The sequence below is a fragment of the Lepidochelys kempii genome, chromosome 28 (assembly GCF_965140265.1).
Source record: "Lepidochelys kempii isolate rLepKem1 chromosome 28, rLepKem1.hap2, whole genome shotgun sequence".
NCBI classification, from domain to species: domain Eukaryota; kingdom Metazoa; phylum Chordata; order Testudines; family Cheloniidae; genus Lepidochelys; species Lepidochelys kempii.
In genome coordinates, this window is record NC_133283.1 from 2,541,940 (window position 1) to 2,560,465 (window position 18,526).

Consider the following 18,526-nt stretch of genomic DNA (forward strand, 5'->3'; position numbering starts at 1 on the left):
ATATTCCTGGGATTCTGCCTTACAATGTGTCCCTGAGATCTCACTCAAAATGCCCCAGACAAGCAAACACTCTGGGATCCTGAAGCCTCTGCCACCCATGTTGTACCTTGTCGCTCATCACTAACCCTTGATGCTGCTCCTTTCTATAGACTGTGAAAAGGGGGGAGGCAGTGCAGGAGCCTTCTGGGGATGCAGATCCAACACTTTGGGAGAGACAGATTGTTTGAGGCATCAGATTGCTGTAAGCCAGGGGCGGGCAACCTGTGGCTCCAGAGCCACGTGCGGCTCTTCAGAAGTTAATATGCGGCTCCTTCTATAGGTGCTGACTCCGGGGTGGAGCTACAGATGCCAACTTTCCAATGTGCCGGGGGTGCTCACTGCTCAACCTCTGGCTCTTCCACAGGCCCTGCCTCCACTCCAACCCTTCCAGCCCACTCCCCTGAGCCTGCCGTGCCCTCGCTCCTCTCCCCTCTGCCCAGAGCCTCCTGCATGCCACGAAACAGCTGATCGGGCGGTGCGGGGAGGGAGGAGACACTGATCGGCAGGGCAGTCGGTGGGTGGGAGGCGGTGAGAGCTGGGGGGGGTGGAGTTGATGCAGGGCTTATGACATATTACTGTGGCTCTTTGGCAATGTACACTGCTAAATTCTGGCTCTTTCTCAGGCTCAGGTTGCCCACCCCTGTTCTAAACCATGCAGCCTCCCCCTAAAACAGGGGCCTGTTCCAGCCCTGAGTCTGGGCTACTGGGATCCCTCCCACAGGGCAGGGTGCCCACAGATTACAGCCTGAAAATAGGTATGTGAAACTAACTCCTGTTCTCCCTGACAGGCTTCCCCTAGATCAAAAGGCACCCCAGGCAAGAAGCGTCTGCGGTGCCCCTCCTCACGTGTTAAACTTCTGAATATTGTATTTTTATTGCATTTGCAACTCATTTCATGATTTTGATGCAGAATTTGTATGCATGATTTTCTCTGTCATATAAGGTGATACATTTGCAGGCTAGGATCTGTACATCTGTTTTTATTTATGCCAGAAATAATCAAATACAAAAGTTTATTTCCTTTAAGCATATAGAATTTTTTTAATTTTAACAGTAACTGAAATGTACTAACATCTAGAAATTGAATGGCCACCAACACAGGGTGGACCAGTCTTAACTAGTGTTACAGTGAGAAACAGCGTTAGACTGTTAACCCGAGTCCTTTAGTTCAAAGGTCACTTTCTCGACTTTGTCCTCATGAACTGAAGCGCAGCATTAGAGAGATCCAAAGACTGGCCAATGGCATTTTCAAGTGATAAAATAACAAGTGATGTCGGTCTCTCATTGGCCATCATAGACTGAACATATGTTTTAATGAGCCTGAGCTTCAAGGCGAGGGTAGCTCTGTCCACCTCCTTCCTCTGTGCTGCTGGGCACCAAGTCCCTGGTGGCCAGTAGGTAAAGCCGGGAATACAGGGTGGGGTGCCAAGTGGCAGCAGGATTCTTGCCAGAAGGGTTCAGCTGCCAACTTCCTCCCCATGCCACTAGGCCCCAGTCGCCTTCAGCCACCAGGTAACCCAGGAACGAAGGCAGGAATGGGGTGAGGAAGCAAGTCAAGCTGAGCAAGGCAGGCAAAAATTCATCTTGCCTTCGTGGGCCACTCACAGTGAGGTCCTTTTTGTGTGCCATGGCTGACAAAAACATCCCAGACAGAGAAACAGCAGGCCAAAGAGAAACCTAGTAACTCTCAAAGTAGCTCAGCCAGGAGCGCATTAGACTGAAGATTTAAAGGTCCCTGCTTCAATCCCAGGCTTCGGCATGTTGTTTTGTCCCTTTGTGTGTAGGGGTGGGCTGTTTTCTGGAAGTGCAGCAGTGCCTTTACCCGCCATGAGTCCCTCATTTCGGGCTCTGCAGCAGGAAAAGAGAGCGTGGGCTTGTGCACCCAGGTGGCCCACCTGAGCTTTCTTTCTTCTCTTGCTCTTTCTCAGCAAGGGGAAGAAAAAGAAGCTCTCCTTCAAGCTGGAGTCACAAGGGAGACATAAAGACGACTTCCTGAGCGCTGGCTCCAGTCCTTTGCTCTCCCAGCTGACCTACCGAAGGGCTGCCACCACTTTCTCCAGGTCAGCCCATCTGTGTGTGCCCGGGTGAGAGCCAGCCAAGTGGATGGAATGTGAAGGGAGGGGCAGAGCTCTGTGACAGAGTTTCTGTAGTGTAGTGGTTATCACGTTTGCCTAACACGCAAAAGGCCCCTGGTTCGAAACCAGGCAGAAACATGATGGCTTACTTTTTCTAGATCTCCAGCAAGGCGCTCCTACTTCTACCACTGGCCTGTCCCTGGGGTAACCCCGACCCCCGCACGACAGAGGGTGGTGAAGTGAGCTGAGAAATCTAGAGGGTCTAGGCCAGTCACCTTTTGGAGCCTTGTGGCTTGGCCTCCTCTGCCCTTGGACGTTGGCCTATGGAGGCCGGCTCTTCCGGCTGCCCTCCTTTGCGTCACTTCCCAAAGGTGGGAATGAGGCAGGAATAGGGCAAAAGAGGAAAGTCATGCTGAGGAAGGCAGGGCAGAAGCTAAGTGCCTCAGTGGGGTTAGCAGAGCGTCACCGTTGGTTCTGCCAAAGCCAGGGGCGGTGCAGTTGGCTCCTGGGAGGTAGAATCCTGTGCCTGCCTCCTGGTTTCCCAGGGATGGCTACTTGCAGTCCAGGAGAAGAATCATAGAATCATAGAATCTCAGGGTTGGAAGGGACCCCAGAAGGTCATCTAGTCCAACCCCCTGCTCGAAGCAGGACCAATTCCCAGTTAAATCATCCCAGCCAGGGCTTTTTCAAGCCTGACCTTAAAAACCTCTAAGGAAGGAGATTCTACCACCTACCTAGGTAACGCATTCCAGTGTTTCACCACCCTCTTAGTGAAAAAGTTTTTCCTAATATCCAATCTAAACCTCCCCCACTGCAACTTGAGACCATTACTCCTCGTTCTGTCATCTGCTACCATTGAGAACAGTCTAGAGCCATCCTCTTTGCAACCCCCTTTCAGGTAGTTGAAAGCAGCTATCAAATCCCCCCTCATTCTTCTCTTCTGCAGGCTAAACAATCCCAGCTCCCTCAGCCTCTCCTCATAACTCATGTGTTCCAGTCCCCTAATCATTTTTGTTGCCCTTCGCTGGACTCTCTCCAATTTATCCACATCCTTCTTGAAGTGTGGGGCCCAAAACTGGACACAGTACTCCAGATGAGGCCTCACCAATGTTGAATAGAGGGGAACGATCACGTCCCTCGATCTGCTCGCTATGCCCCTACTTATACATCCCAAAATGCCATTGGCCTTTTTGGCAACAAGGGCACACTGCTGACTCATATCCATAATCAGGAGGGCCAAATCACACCTGGAGCTGCAGCTAGCAAGAGATGTTAAGAGATGTTAAGAGTAACAAGAAGGGTTTCTTCAGGTATGTTGGCAACAAGAAGAAAGCCAAGGAAAGTGGAGGCCCCTTACTGAATGAGGGAGGCAACCTAGTGACAGAGGATGTGGAAAAAGCTAATGTACACAATGCTTTCTTCGGCTCTGTCTTCATGAACAAGGTCAGCTCCCAGACTGCTGCGCTGGGCAACACAGCATGGGGAGTAGGTGCCCAGCCCTCTGTGGAGAAAGGGGTGGTCAGGGACTATTTAGAAAAGCTGGACGTGCACAAGTTCATGGGTCTTGGCGGCTGTGATTGCAGAGCCATTGGCCATTATCTTTGAAAACTTGTGGCGAACGGGGGAAGTTCCGGATGACTGGAAAAAGGCTAATGTAGTGCCAATCTTTAAAAAAGGGAAGAAGGAGGATAATGGGAACTATAGGCCAGTCAGCCTCACTTCAGTCCCCGGAAAAATCATGGAGCAGGTCGTCAAGGAATCTATCCTGAAGCACTTACACGAGAGGAAAGTGATCAGGAACAGTCAGCATGGATTCACCAAGGGAAGGTCATGCCTGACTAAACTAATCGCCTTCTATGATGAGATTACTGGTTCTGTGGACAAAGGGCAAGCAGTGATGTATTGTTTCTTGATTTTAGGAATGCTTTTGACACGGTCTCCCACAGTATTCTTGTCAGCAAGTTAAAGAAGTATGGGCTGGATGAATGCACTCTAAGGTGGGTAGAAAGTTGGCTAGATTGTTGGGCTCAACGGGTAGTGATCAATGGCTCCATGTCCATGTCAGTTGGCAGCCGGTATCAAGTGGAGTGCCCCAAGGCTCGGTCCTGGGGCCGGTTTTGTTCAATATCTTCATAAATGATCTGGAGGATGGTGTGGATTGCACTCTCAGCAAATTTGCTGATGATACTAAACTAGGAGGAGTGGTAGATAGGGTGGCAGGTAGGGTTAGGATACAGACGGACCTAGACAAATTGGAGGATTGGGCCAAAAGAAATCTGATGAGGTTCAAGAAGGTCCTGCACTTAGGACAGAAGAATCCAATGCACCGCTACAGACTAGGGACCGAATGGCTAGGCAGCAGTTCTGCGGAAAAGGACCTAGGGGTGACAGTGGACGAGAAGCTGGATATGAGTCAACAGTGTGCCCTTGTTGCCAAGAAGGCCAATGGCATTTTGGGATGTATAAGTAGGGGCATAGCCAGCAGACGGAGGGATGTGATCGTTCCCCTCTATTGGACATTGGTGAGGCCTCATCTGGAGAACTGTGTCCAGTTTTGGGCCCCACACTACAAGAAGGATGTGGATAAATTGGAGAGAGTCCAGCGAAGGGCAACAAAAACGATTAGGGGTCTGGAACACATGAGTTATGAGGAGAGGCTGAGGGACCTGGGATTGTTTAGTCTGCAGAAGAGAAGAATGAGGGGGGATTTGATAGCTGCTTTCCACTACCTGAGAGGTGGTTCAAAGGGGATGGTTTCATAGATTCATAGATATTTAGGCCAGAAGGGACCATTATGATCATCTAGTCTGACCTCCTGCACAATGTAGGCCACAGAATTTCACCCACCACTCCTAAAAAAGACCTCACACCTATATCTGTGCTATTGAAGTCCTCAAATTGTAGTTTGAAGACCTCAAGGAGCAGAGAATCCTCCAGCAAGTGACCCGTGCCCCATGCTACAGAGGAAGGCGAAAAACCTCCAGGGCCTTCCAATCTGCCCTGGAGGAAAATTCCTTCCCGACCCCAAATATGGCGATCAGCTAAACCCTGAGCATATGGGCAAGATTCATCAGCCAGATACTACAGAAAATTCTTTCCCGGGTAACTTGGATCTTACCCCATCTAAAAACCCATCACAGGCCATTGGGCCTATTTACCATGAATATTTAATTACCAAAACCATGTTATCCCATCATACCATCTCCTCCATAAACTTATCGAGTTTAATCTTAAAGCAAGATAGATCTTTTGCCCCCACCACTTCCCTCGGAAGGCTATTCCAAAACTTCACTCCTCTGATGGTTAGAAACCTTCGTCTAATTTCTAATCTAAATTTCCTAGTGGCCAGTTTATATCCATTTGTTCTTGTGTCCACATTGGTACTGAGTTTAAATAATTCCTCTCCCTCTCTGGTATTTATCCCTCTGATATATTTATAGAGAGCAATCATATCTCCCCTCAACCTTCTTTTAGTTAGGCTAAACAAGCCAAGCTCCCTGAGTCTCCTTTCATAAGACAAGTTTTCCATTCCTCGGATCATCCTAGTAGCCCTTCTCTGTACCTGTTCCAGTTTGAATTCATCCTTCTTAAACATGGGAGACCAGAACTGCACACAGTATTCCAGGTGAGGTCTCACCAGTGCCTTATATAACGGTACTAAAACCTCCTTATCCCTACTGGAAATACCTCTCCTGATGCATCCCAAGACGACATTAGCTTTTTTCACAGCCATATCACATTGGCAGCTCATAGTCATCCTATGATCAACCAATACTCCAAGGTCCTTTTCCTCCTCCGTTACTTCTAGTTGATGCGTCCCTAGCTTATAACTAAAATTCTTGTTATTAATCCCTAAATGCATGACCTTACACTTCTCACTATTAAATTTCATCCTATTCCTATTACTCCAGTTTACAAGGTCATCCAGATCCTCCTGTAGGGTATCCCTGTCCTTCTCTAAATTAGCAATACCTCCCAGCTTTGTATCATCTGCAAACTTTATTAGCACACTCCCACTTTTTGTGCCCAGGTCAGTAATAAAAAGATTAAATAAGATTGGTCCCAAAACTGATCCTTGAGGAACTCCACTGGTAACCTCCCTCCAACTTGACAGTTCACCTTTCAGTAGGACCCGTTGTAGTCTCCCCTTTAACCAATTCCCTATCCACCTTTCAATTTTCCTATTGATGCCCATCTTATCCAATTTAACTAATAATTCCCCATGTGGCACAGTATCAAACGCCTTACTAAAATCTAAGTAAATTAGATCCACTGCGTTTCCTTTATCTAAAAAATCTGTTACTCTCTCAAAGAAGGAGATCAGGTTGGTTTGGCACGATCTACCTTTTGTAAAACCATGTTGTATTTTGTCCCATTTACCATTGACTTCAATGTCCTTAACTACCTTCTCCTTCAAAATTTTTTCCAAGACCTTGCATACTACAGATGTCAAACTAACAGGCCTATAATTACTTGGATCACTTTTTTTCCCTTTCTTAAAAATAGGAACTATGTTAGCAATTCTCCAATCATATGGTACAACCCCTGAGTTTACAGATTCATTAAAAATTCTTGCTAATGGGCTTGCAATTTCTTGTGCCAATTCTTTTAATATTCTTGGATGAAGATTATCTGGGCCCCCCGATTTAGTCCCATTAAGCTGTTTGAGTTTCGCTTCTACCTCAGATATGGTGATGTCTACCTCCATATCCTCATTCCCATTTATCATGCTACCATTATCCCTAAGATCCTCTTTAGTCTTATTAAAGACTGAGGCAAAGTATTTGTTTAGATATTGGGCCATGCCTAGATTATCCTTGACCTCCACTCCATCCTCAGTTTTTAGCGGTCCCACTTCTTCTTTCTTTGTTTTCTTCCTATTTATATGACTATAGAACCTTTTACTATTGGTTTTAATTCCCTTTGCAAGGTCCAACTCTACTTGACTTTTAGCCTGTCTCACTTTATCCCTACATATTCTGACCTCAATAAGGTAGCTTTCCTTACTGATCCCTCCCTTCTTCCACTCCCTATATGCTTTCTGCTTTTTCTTAATTACCTCTCTAAGATGCTTGCTCATCCAGCTTGGTCTACAACTCCTGCCTATGAATTTTTTCCCCTTTCTTGGGATGCAGGCTTCCGATAGCTTCTGCAGCTTTAATTTAAAATAATCCCAGGCCTCCTCTACCTTTAAACCCATAAATTCTTCAGTCCAATCCACTTCCCTAACTAATTTCCTTAATTTTTGAAAGTCAGCCCTTTTGAAATCAAAAACCCTAGTTGCAGATTTATTTTTGTTAATCCTTCCATTCAGTTTGAACTGAATTAGCTCATGATCACTTGAGCCAAGATTATCCCCTACAACCATTTCCTCTATGAGGTCCTCATTACTCACCAAGACCAAATCTAAAATGGCATCCCCTCTAGTCGGTTCAGCAACTACTTGCTGAAGGAATCCATCAGCTATCGCATCTAGGAAAATCTGAGCCCTATTATTATTACTAGCACTCGTCCTCCAGTCTATATCTGGGAAGTTAAAGTCTCCCATGATCACACAGTTTCCATTAGTATTTACTTTATTAAAAACATTAAAAAGGGCTCTATCCATATCCAAATTAGATCCCGGCGGTCTATAGCACACCCCAAGCACTATCCCAGGGGAGGCTCTTATAGTTTTCTTCCCCAATTTAATTGTTGCCCAGACAGACTCAGTCATATCCATTTCATCGCTTCTTATTTCTTTACATTCTATCTCATCATTGATGGTTCTAGACTATTCTCAGTGGTAGAAGAGGACAGGACAAGGAGTAACGGTCTCAAGTTGCAGTGGGGGAGGTTTAGGTTGGATATTAGGAAAAACTTTTTCACTAGGAGGGTGGTGAAACACTGGAATGCGTTACCTAGGGAGGTGGTAGAATCTCCTTCCTTAGAAGTTTTAAGGTCAGGCTTGACAAAGCCCTGGCTGCAATGATTTAATTGGGGATTGGTCCTGCTTTGACCAGGGGGTTGGACTAGATACCTCCTGAGGTCCCTTCTAACCCTGATATTCTATTCCCCTACCCCACCCTCAGTCTGGGCCACTGGCTTCTGGCCCAGCCTCGTCGCCCTTACCCCCGTCCGCACCCCACTTCCCAGGAAACAAGAGCCCCACTCCCAGCGCTGGTTCTCGACTGCAGCTTCCGAGGGGCCGCAGACACGGATAAGAGGGCATAAGTTTGGGGACCACTGGTTTAGGTGAAGTCCTCAATCACTTCTATGCAGTCCAATAAAAAGTATTCCTCACCCACCTAGCCCCTCCATCAGGATGGACTAGGTATGTTCTGCTGCCTTTCATTCATACAGGAAGGATAATATTTCATTTCACTGAATGCTAATGTGATTCGTAACCTGACACCAGCCGAAACGGGTCATTCTGGCAAAGCGGCTCCATCACGCTGTGTACCTAGGCAGAGTAGGCGTGTCTATGCAAACGGTCTGTTCCTGAAGTCTTTCCCCCCAGCTCCTCACTAGATGTGAGGGGGGAGCTCATTCAGATCCTGCTTACGCTTAGTATTTAAAAACTCCTTATTGGCCCTATCTCTGCTGGCCTTAGATTTCTCCTCCTCTCCTTTCTCTGACAGCTCAGATGAGGTGGCCGAGTGGTTAAGGTGATGGACTGCTAATCCATTGTGCTCTGCACGCATGGGTTCGAATCCCATCCTCATCGAAGGCGTTCAGTCTTCTCTCTTCCTTTACAAACAACCATATCCCCCTTTGGCACAATGACAGACCAAACCATGGTGCTTCCTGCAAACAAAAACCTTCTCAGGTACTCAGATCCCCCGCTTCAAATGAAATGTGGTGCTGAAAGAATTGTCTAGCTCTCTATATCTTATCTCAAAAGGTAATATCCTCATAATCTCCCCCAAACACCCTGGGACTGCCCCAAATTATTAAAATGCCCCCATCCACAGCTAGAGTGTCCAGGCCAAGCTGTTCTGAAGGAGGCAACTCAAACATTTTCTCTCTGCTTCCCTTGGCAAGGTCTGACTGGGAAAAAAAAATCCCCCAAACTGAAATTTTCTTCTGAAAAACCAATACTAGTCTGTTTGGGGACTTTGATTTGAATGAATTATTATTATTCTCTTCTGATCTCTGAATTATTTCAGTTCAGTCTTTGTCCTCCTGATGTGTTTCCAGGTGTTGAGTTGTGGGGGAGCGAGGCCAAGTCATGATGTCTCTTCCCCTCTTTCACAGTTTCTTCCAACTTTCTAGAAAGCTCCTTTGCTAGGATGTGAGTCAAGCAGTGTCCATTGTCTCTGTGCTATCTTGGAGAAATCTGCATTATACACGGTTCCTGGGATAGACCTTGCGAGTGTGGATACCTTTAATGGGCCAGCAGCGAGCCTAGCTTTACATTGACAATGTAGAATGTGAGACTCATAATCGGTGGTTTTGAGTCGTAAGTGGGTGCCCTACCTACTCTGGTTGTGTGCTCTGAGAGTCATCTCCTTGCTTTCCATTTAAGGTCAGGGTGGGATATTATAACCAAATGTTCTGGCAAAACTTTTCCCCTGGCCTGCTCAGTGAACCCTTTGCTGAGAAACTTTCCATGTATTTGACTGCATGTCGGTTTCCTATATTGTCGGATGAGGCCCAAGGTGCTGGACGGGAAATGTCCATGGAAAACTCAGATATTCCTGTTCTCCGAAAAAAAGGCAGGTATTAGTTAGACACCATTGCTTCTAGTATTCCTGTGGAATCCAAGGCTAGCTGAAGAATTTCTGTCTATACTAGAAAGAATCATTCCATTGTAAATACAAATGAAATGAGATCTGCAGCTCGAGTCAGTGCCCTTTAAAAATATTTGCTAAGAAAAAAGCCATTCTCTCCCGTGTTGATAAGGACAAGGAGCCCTCTTTTGCTCCCAATTTCAAATGCGGAATGAATGGAGATTTTTGTTTAAAAACTTTCATTGCCCTGTGGGAATCCAACCCACAACTCAGCTGTTAAAGCCCCAGAGCCCACCACTTAAAGGACCAGGTAGCGCCATTTCTTTCTGACAACCAGCTTTGCCTTTCTCAGGCTCCTAATTCGCCAATCTCAGACGCTGCTCCAGTCTCCATTGCCCTGAAGGGACAAGAAGAGAGAGTGAAGGATCCCCTGTGCTCAGTGTCACAAACCGAGCCCCAAAAATGGATGGTCTCACAATCTCAAATTATGCTTCCAGTTCCTCCATCAGCATCACAGGAGCAAAACAAAGAAATCACCAGAGGAGCAATTTTCCTCTGCTTTCATTGACCCCAGTGCATTCCTCTCCACTTCTTCTTCTGTTTATAATCTGGAGCCTCTGTCAGGGGAAAAAAATCATTGAGCTGAAAGTATTTCTGGGATAGAAACCCAGAGAGGAGAGTTGACGCCACCTGATGGGAGGCTGATTCATTTTCACAGGTCTCATGGCTTTAGCTGCCCCTTAGTGTAGCTCTCATTTTGTCAGCGCTGCGCTCTCAGGAAGCTGACAAAGTGCTGAACCCTGCTTCTTTTGGGCCACTGGGAGCATGGGGATTGCACACCAGTTGCAAGCCCTTCTGTCCTCTCCTTGTCCTGCTTGGCTACCCCAGACTCTTTCCCACAAATGGTTTCATCAGATGCTGGAGGGGTCTAAGGACCTACAGGTTTCCCTCACCTACCTCCTAAGGCAAACTGTGATTCCCTTCTCTGACATTCCTCGGGCCACATATTCTTTGAGAAGCTTCTCTGCAGGAGGTCTGATGTCCTGCAAAAATGTGTGTGTGGCTTGGGGGGAACCTACTTGTCTACCCCCTCTCTGGGAGCTGAGAAGCTTTTTCTGACTCTCCCCCACTATGTGAGTCAAAGAGCATCTCCCCATGGTGGGAGAACACTAAATTCCCCCCTCCTGTGCTTGTTTCTCTGACCAGCTGGTAAATCAACCCCAGCTCTCTGATGTAGAAACCAGCATCTAACCAGCCTTGTAATAGCCCCTGCTTGCTAGCTGGAGAGTGAAGGAATGAAGAGAGAAGGCAAATGTCAGAAAAGGAATCTCAACTCACACTGGGACTGTGCCTTTGAAGAAGTGCTGCAGACAGCCTGGCTAGCTCAGTTGGTACATTAAAACTTAAAAAAAAAAAAAAAAAGTCCTGTCCTCAATGTATAATATTGGAAATTGTTTTGTTTTCTGTTTCTTTTATATCAATTTACTGTGCTAAAAAATCAAGGGAACAGGAAGGAAATTTGTAGCTCAGAGCTTGTGTTAACATGGTTTGAAGATGAGCAAGTTGTGGAGTGTTAAAAAATATTATGGGAAAAACGTTATTTAGAAAGGGAAAAGTGATGTTGTACAGCCAGCAGCTGTGAAGTTACCCTTATATCGATCCATGTTAATGGCCTGGAGCCAATCCCCCCCAGAAACAACGGCTGAGAATTCCGGAGAACTCGGATCCAACAGGGCAGTGTTTGGTCTAGGAACAGAAAATACATGGGCACATAACAGGTATTAGCTGGATTACAGAACAAAGTTTAAGCTCCACAATGATTACGCTGTGACTACGCTAGCGATTTCCAATTATTATGTTCTGATTCCTCACATCACAACCCTGCCTAGCCAGGAAAGGAGGGGAAATGTGGTCATCAGGAAATAGATTTTTCCGACATGGAAAGGGTACACGAGGCTGTTTGTGGTTAACTCAAAATAAACAAAAGCGAGGGGGAACACTGCTGGCTGGGAGGTCACTAGGCAGGACAAAGGGTTGGGATTCTTCTATGCTCAGATTTGATATGTAGCTGGCAATCTCCCAAATGATGGTCTATTCCGTCCCTCAACATGCAGGCTAACGTTCTCCTTTGGAACTTCAAGTTTCATGAAAGGAAAAAAAACAACGAGGAAGAAAACATAGAAGCTATGGATGTATTTGAGAAAGGAGTTGGATGGAAAGAAGACAACAGGAGCCACAAGAGAGAAAGCAGCACTGTTTCTGCCTGGTTTTGAACCAGGGACCTTTTGCACGTTTGGCTGCTTCCTGCCTGCACAGAGTTGACAAACGGGGCAGCCAAAGCTGAGAAACCTGATACAATGAATCGGGGGGAAAAGCAGATCTAGTTTCTAGTTCTATAAAAGGGCGTAGAGCCTGGGCTTTAAGGTACAGAGTTTTCCAGCAGCATGAAGAAGGATGGGGAGTTGGGGTGGGGGGAATATTGTATTTTTTGTTTGACTTGCAAGTGAAGAATGGAAAGTAAATTTTTGTTAGAAAAAGTCCTTCCCCAACTGGGAATCTAGAGTAAGAGCACAAAATTCTAACCACTGGGGAATGCGTGCACACAGATTTTTGTCAGCCATACTAGGCTTTCTCCAGCTACTGTGTCTCCATGTGACGAAGCTGATCGAAATGAGCCAATGGAGTGTGATTTAAACAGACATCTCATTACAGAGACCAGAACACTGACTTGAGATATAGAGTCTTATGCCTTAGACCACTCAACCGTGCTGACGGTACAGAAAAACCTCTTCGATCAACCCTAGCGAGACCTGGGTTTCATTTATGGCCAGTAAAGAGCTGAGTATTATTGTCTAGCTGTAGGAGTTAAAGAATTTAAACTAGGAGGAAGGGCCAGTTTTCCCATCACTTCACACCTTTTACATCCAAACCTCATGACTTTCTGAATGAACCGTGCTCATTCAACCAGAAGACGTTGGGGTGGATGTAGGAGTCACTGGGGAAAATTCTCTGGACTCTGTTACGAATGAGGTCAGACCGGATGTACATAATGATCTAGTCTGGCTGTAAAATCTAGGAATCAACACCAAATATGATGTGAAATTAATCCTCAGAAACGGCTGTTCCCCATCCATTCTGATCCCAGCAAAGGGTTACCCAAGGAAGGGGGCTGTTTAGGACAAAGAGAAGAAAGAGGTCTTCCTCTCCCTGGGGGAATTAGGCTCCAGTTTCATCATGTGCTGAGCTGGCTTCTCTTTTCCCACCTACCCAGAGGGTCGCATAATGTATTTCAATGTATTCAAGCTATAGCTTCCTGTAGAGAAGGGGGTCTGAATCACATTTCTGTCCATAGCACAGACAGTTTCTTGAATGTGTTCAAGGAGGCAGCATTTCAGCTCTGAACTGAGTCAGGCTCCAAGCGTGATGAAAAGTGTGGGAGGAAGAAAAATCATAGAAAAATCTAACCTGCGAAGGAAGGAGACAGCTCCTTCTAAAGGAACTCTTTCTGTTCGTTCCTGCTATGTACAGTGGCTGGAGACAGCAGATTCCAACCCTTGGTCTCTTCAGGGATAAGGAAAGATCCAGGATGTCCCTTAACTGAAGAAGGGAGATGATTTCTGTGAGGGATGGAGGCCTCATCTAATGGGTTTAATCTGTCACCAGAAGCTGGGAATGGGCAACAGGGGATGGATTACTTGATGAGTCTCTGTTCTGTTCATTCCCTCAGAAGTACCTAGCATTGGCCACTGTCAGAAGACAGGATACTGGTTAGCTAGACCATTGGTCTGACATAGCGTGGCTGTTCTGATGTTTATTTTCTAGTGATTGCTCATTAAGTGAATGCAGCTCCCTTTCCCTCCTCAGGAAATACCTTTACTCTGCAAAATACCAGCGCTTTGCACAGAAAGGAGGGAAAGGTTTCAGAGTAACAGCCGTGCAAGTAACAAGAACATCTGGGGGGGAGGGGGGAGGAAAAAACAAGGGGAAATAGGTTACCTTGTATAATGACTTAGCCACTCCCAGTCTCTATTCAAGCCGAAATTAATTGTATCCAATTTGCAAATGAATTCCAATTCAACAGTCTCTCGCTGGAGTCGGGATTTGAAGTTTTTTTGTTGTAATATCACAACTTTTATGTCTGTAATCGTGTGACCAGAGAGATTGAAGTGTTCTCCGACTGGTTTATGAATGTTATAATTCTTGACATCTGATTTGTGTCCATTTATTCTTTTACGTAGAGACTCCTTAAAATGTGTATGATAATCAAGTTGGGCCATTTCCCGCACAAATCCAGGTTTTCTCCCCCACCCACCCCACACACAAACCCACTCTCCTGTTGGAAATAGCTTATCTCCTTACAATGTGTATGATAATCAAGTTGGGCCATTTCCAGCACAAATCCAGGTTTTCTTCCCTCCTCCCCAACCCACTCTCCTGCTGGTAATAGCTTATCTACCTTACAATGTGTATTCAATTCAAAGAGACTGTTGAATTGGAATTTATTTGCAAATTGGATATAATTAACTTAGGCTTGAATAGAGACTGGGAGTGGCTAACCTATTTCCCCCTGATTTATCCTACCCCCACCCCCCTCCAGATGTTCTTGTTAAACCCTGGATTTGTGCTGGAAATGGCCCACCTTGATTATCATACAGATTGTAAGGAGAGTGGTCACTTTAGATAAGCTATTACCAGCAGGAGAGTGGGTTTGTGTGTGGGGGGGGAGAAAACCTGGATTTGTGCTGGAAATGGCCCAACTTGATTATCATACACATTGTAAGGAGAGTGATCACTTTAGATAAGCTATTACCAGCAGGACAGTGGGGTGGGGGGAGGAGATAAGCTATTACCAGCAGGAGAGTGGGTTTGTGTGTCGGGCCGGAGGGGAGAAAACCTGGATTTGTGCTGGAAATGGCCCAACTTGATTATCGTACACATTGTAAGGAGATAAGCTATTACCAGCAGGAGAGTGGGTTTGTGTGTGTGGGGGTGTTTCATGCTTTGTGTGTATAAAAAGATCTTCTACACTTTCCACAGTATGCATCCGATGAAGTGAGCTGTAGCTCACGAAAGCTTATGCTCAAATAAATTGGTTAGTCTCTAAGGTGCCAAAGGAGGGGAAGGAAATGGACACATGATGGTGCTGTAACCTAAGAAATGAAACACAACAGGCTTGTGTGTACATTGATTCTGAACACCAAACGAATCTGATTCCCATATCATGAAAAGCGAAAAATCCATTTCTTTCTATGGCCGGGAACACTAAGAGAAAAGAGTTCCAATCACTTATTACTTATGAATTCTTTTATGTTATAAATAAATTTGCCACAAGATTTGTCTGAACGTGAGCTGCCTGTTATTAAAAGCTGGTTCCCCAATTCAGTGCCAAGTCCTCTGCTAGAAACACCCCCAGATCCCTGCTCACCCCAGTAGAGGCAAAAAGAGAAACCCACACTGGGTGGTGCCCTTAACTCCAGGCTGCTGTCCCAGGGTGCGGGTGGGGACTGATTGTTTGCTCCTGGGGAGGGAGGCAGTATAGGCCTCTGGCGCTGAGCTCCTAGCACTTGCCCAGCCCAGGCTGTCCTCTGCGTCAGCGGCTGCTCCCCGCATGCTCTCGAGTCAGACATGCAGGGCCCCCAGGGGGACAGAGGCTGGGACAGAGCAGCAGCCTGGCTTGGGCTGGGAAGATGCTGGGAGTTCTCGTTCCCTGAGACCTGGCCTGGCTCCCTTCTCAACAGCAAACAAATCAGTTCCACGTCCCCTCCCAGGAAAAATCAGCCTGGAGCCAAGGGCAGCACTGGACAGTTCCCTTTACTTCCCACCGAGGCGTGAGGGAACCCAGGGCGTTTCTAGAAGAACTTTTGCAACTGATGTGGGAAAACCAGCCTTTAATAACAGGCAGCTCTAATTTAAGCTAACTGGGTTTGTTTGTGTTTTACAATTCACTATCGCACTAAATAATCCTTCAATCCTAGCGTCACCACCAGGGCCATCCTTACCCCTACACAAAGTACGCAGCTGCAAATTTCCTGGAGCCCTGTGCAGCTGGGTGCTGCTCCAGCCACTGCTCCACGTCCTCTCCAGAGCCCCCACCCCACCCCACCCCTTCCCCAAATCCCCACCCCTTATCTGCCCCACCCCGCCTCTTCCCAACCCCTGCTCCGTCCCAGGCCCTCCCCCACTCCCCTGAGGACTGTCGGGGTTACCAATCCCCCTTCAAGTCTGGCCTGCAGAGCCTCCTGGCTGAGGCGTCTCCCTGTGCTGGGCCCACTGCCCAGGGTCCCACCTCGCTCTCCCCAGCTGCTCACTGCACCCGGCTCCGGACTGCTCCAGCCCCAGCTTCACTCTGCCTCAGCACAGCTGCTGCTCTGCCTCCAGCTCCCTGGGCTGCTTCTCTGGCCCCTCTGGCTCCGGTTGCTGCAGCTCTGCTCCCAGGACAGGTGTCACGGAGTCCCTGGGCGATGCTCTGGAACTGCTCCCCATGAAGCCAGTCAGGACTCTGGGGCAGTCGCCTTCCTGTGAGCAGCCTGTCTTCAGGACACACAGCTCACACAGCTTCCACCTTGCAGGGGGGAAGGGCCAGGCCATCAGTTGCCACGAAACAGGGTGTCGGCCATTGTCTGTGTCCAGACCCCTGCACACACCTGCCCTCTAGGGCTCTGCAATGATCATACAGCCTTACCCCACCACCTAGATACTTAAGAATTGCATAGGGGAAACTGACCCCCCCACCCCCAATATTCAGAGGAAACATTAAGAACGGTCCCACTTCGTCACAACAGGGTCTCTTCTCTCTGGGCTGTGCCTCTGGGTTTGGGGCTGTAGCTCTGCTCCCAGCACAGGGGCTGCTCTCTCTGGGCTGCTTTTCTGGTCCCTCTGGATCTGGCCCAGCTCTGCTCCCCACCTTGGGCCCCTGCTTTCTCCTTAGCTTGGCCCCACTCTGTCTGACCCAGGCAATTCCAGCTCAGATGGAGGATGGGACCTCCCTGGCCTCCTGACTCCCTGATTAGCCTGCCCGCCCTGTCACTCAGGCTGACCTGGAGCACTGGCCTCTCCCCATTGTTCCTGGGGACCGTCAGTCTCAGGGTCCTGATTCCCCATCGACCCTTCCCCTTTGAGTATTGGGAGCTAGCAACTAAAACACGCCCACTGAATGTTAGTAAGGAGGCAACAGTCCCCTTACAGTAGGGTTGAATGATAAAATCATAGAATATCAGGGTTGGAAGGGACCTCAGGAGGTCATCTAGTCCAACCCCCTGCTCAAAGCAGGACCGATCCCCAACTAAAGCATCCCAGCCAGGGCTTTGTCAAGCCTGACCTTAAAAACTTCTAAGAAGGAGATTCCACCACCTCCCTAGGTAACGCATTCCAGTGTTTCACCACCCTCCTAGTGAAAAAGTTTTTCCTAATATCCAACCTAAACCTCCCCCACTGAACTTGAGACCATTACTCCTTGTTCTGTCATCTGCTACTACTGAGAACAGTCTAGATCCATCCTCTTTGGAACCCCCCTGCAGGTAGTTGAAAGCAGCTATCAAATGCCCCCTCATTCTTCTCTTCCGCAGACTAAACATCCCCACTTCCCTCAGCCTCTCCTCATAAGTCATGTGTTCCACTCCCCTAATCATTGGGGTTGGATTGGGCTCAAGGAGAAAAGATTTTGTGTGACAGTGTGCGGGGATGGGGAGGGTGTGATTCTCTAGGAGATAAATGATGGAACACACAGGGGTAGTGACAGTGAAGCCCCGTGTCTGAGTGTTATGACCCTGTGTGGTGCTGCCATTCACCTGCCCCTCCTATGGTCTCATCTTTCATTGAATCCAGCATTTTTCAACCGATCATCATCACAGAGGTGTCCCACATGCCTCAAATACAGTGTCCCTCTCAGAGATGCCGAGGACTGGAGCGGATTTCAGTGATGGGCAGGTTTGCTAGGTTATTATACATTTGCCTAGTAAAATGCTGAGTTTTTAAATTTATTACAAGCATCATTCCTGATCATACTGGAGAGGGGTAAGGAAATCGATTTTCATTCAAAAAGGTTTATAAACAGAAGCACTGGGATTTGAAGGAGGAACCCATTGCCAGGCAGGCAAATGTTCAATCACTGAGCTATACACTCCACAAAGAGCGCCTCGGATAGCCCAGACAAGGGATGGGTTGGAACCTGGAGATTTAGTACACTTTATATATATACAAACACCATGGCTTACAAAATCACCACACCTGCCCTCTGTTACCAGAGGACAGCAACAACTTTCCTTGGAGCACCCACTGCTCCCCAGCTCCACGCCCTCCAATCTCTCCAGCGTTGCCCCAATCCCTTAGCGGTACAGGGCACAGGTAACTAGAACCCCTTCATCCCCATAGAATTAATGGCCAAATAATTCCATTTAGATCAGAAACGCAGAGCTCCTTTGTCAGAGCAGATGAACATAGTGATCTAGTCTGGCTGTAAAATCTATATATCAACACCAAATATGGTGTTAGATGAATCCTCACAAACGGCTGTTCCCCATCCAGATCCCAGCAAAGGGTAATCCAAGGAAAGGGGCTGTTTAGGAAGGAAAGAAGAAAGATATCCCTCTCTCCCTGGAGGAACTGAGCTCTGTGCTTTGGACAGAGAGGAGGGGAAGGAAATGGCCACACGATGGCAGCAGAAATGAAATGAAACACAAGAAATGAAACACAAAAGGCTTC

The 18,526-nt window shown here is 47.2% G+C and overlaps 2 non-coding genes across 2 annotated transcripts; both read left to right on the forward strand.

Moving 5' to 3' along the window:
- The first annotated feature begins 2,179 nt into the window (after positions 1-2,179).
- Positions 2,180-2,252, forward strand: TRNAV-AAC (transfer RNA valine (anticodon AAC)). The gene has a single exon. It is a non-coding gene; the product is annotated as a tRNA-Val (tRNA).
- A 6,486-nt stretch (positions 2,253-8,738) lies between these two features.
- Positions 8,739-8,820, forward strand: TRNAS-GCU (transfer RNA serine (anticodon GCU)). The gene has a single exon. It is a non-coding gene; the product is annotated as a tRNA-Ser (tRNA).
- The last annotated feature ends 9,706 nt before the right edge of the window (positions 8,821-18,526 follow it).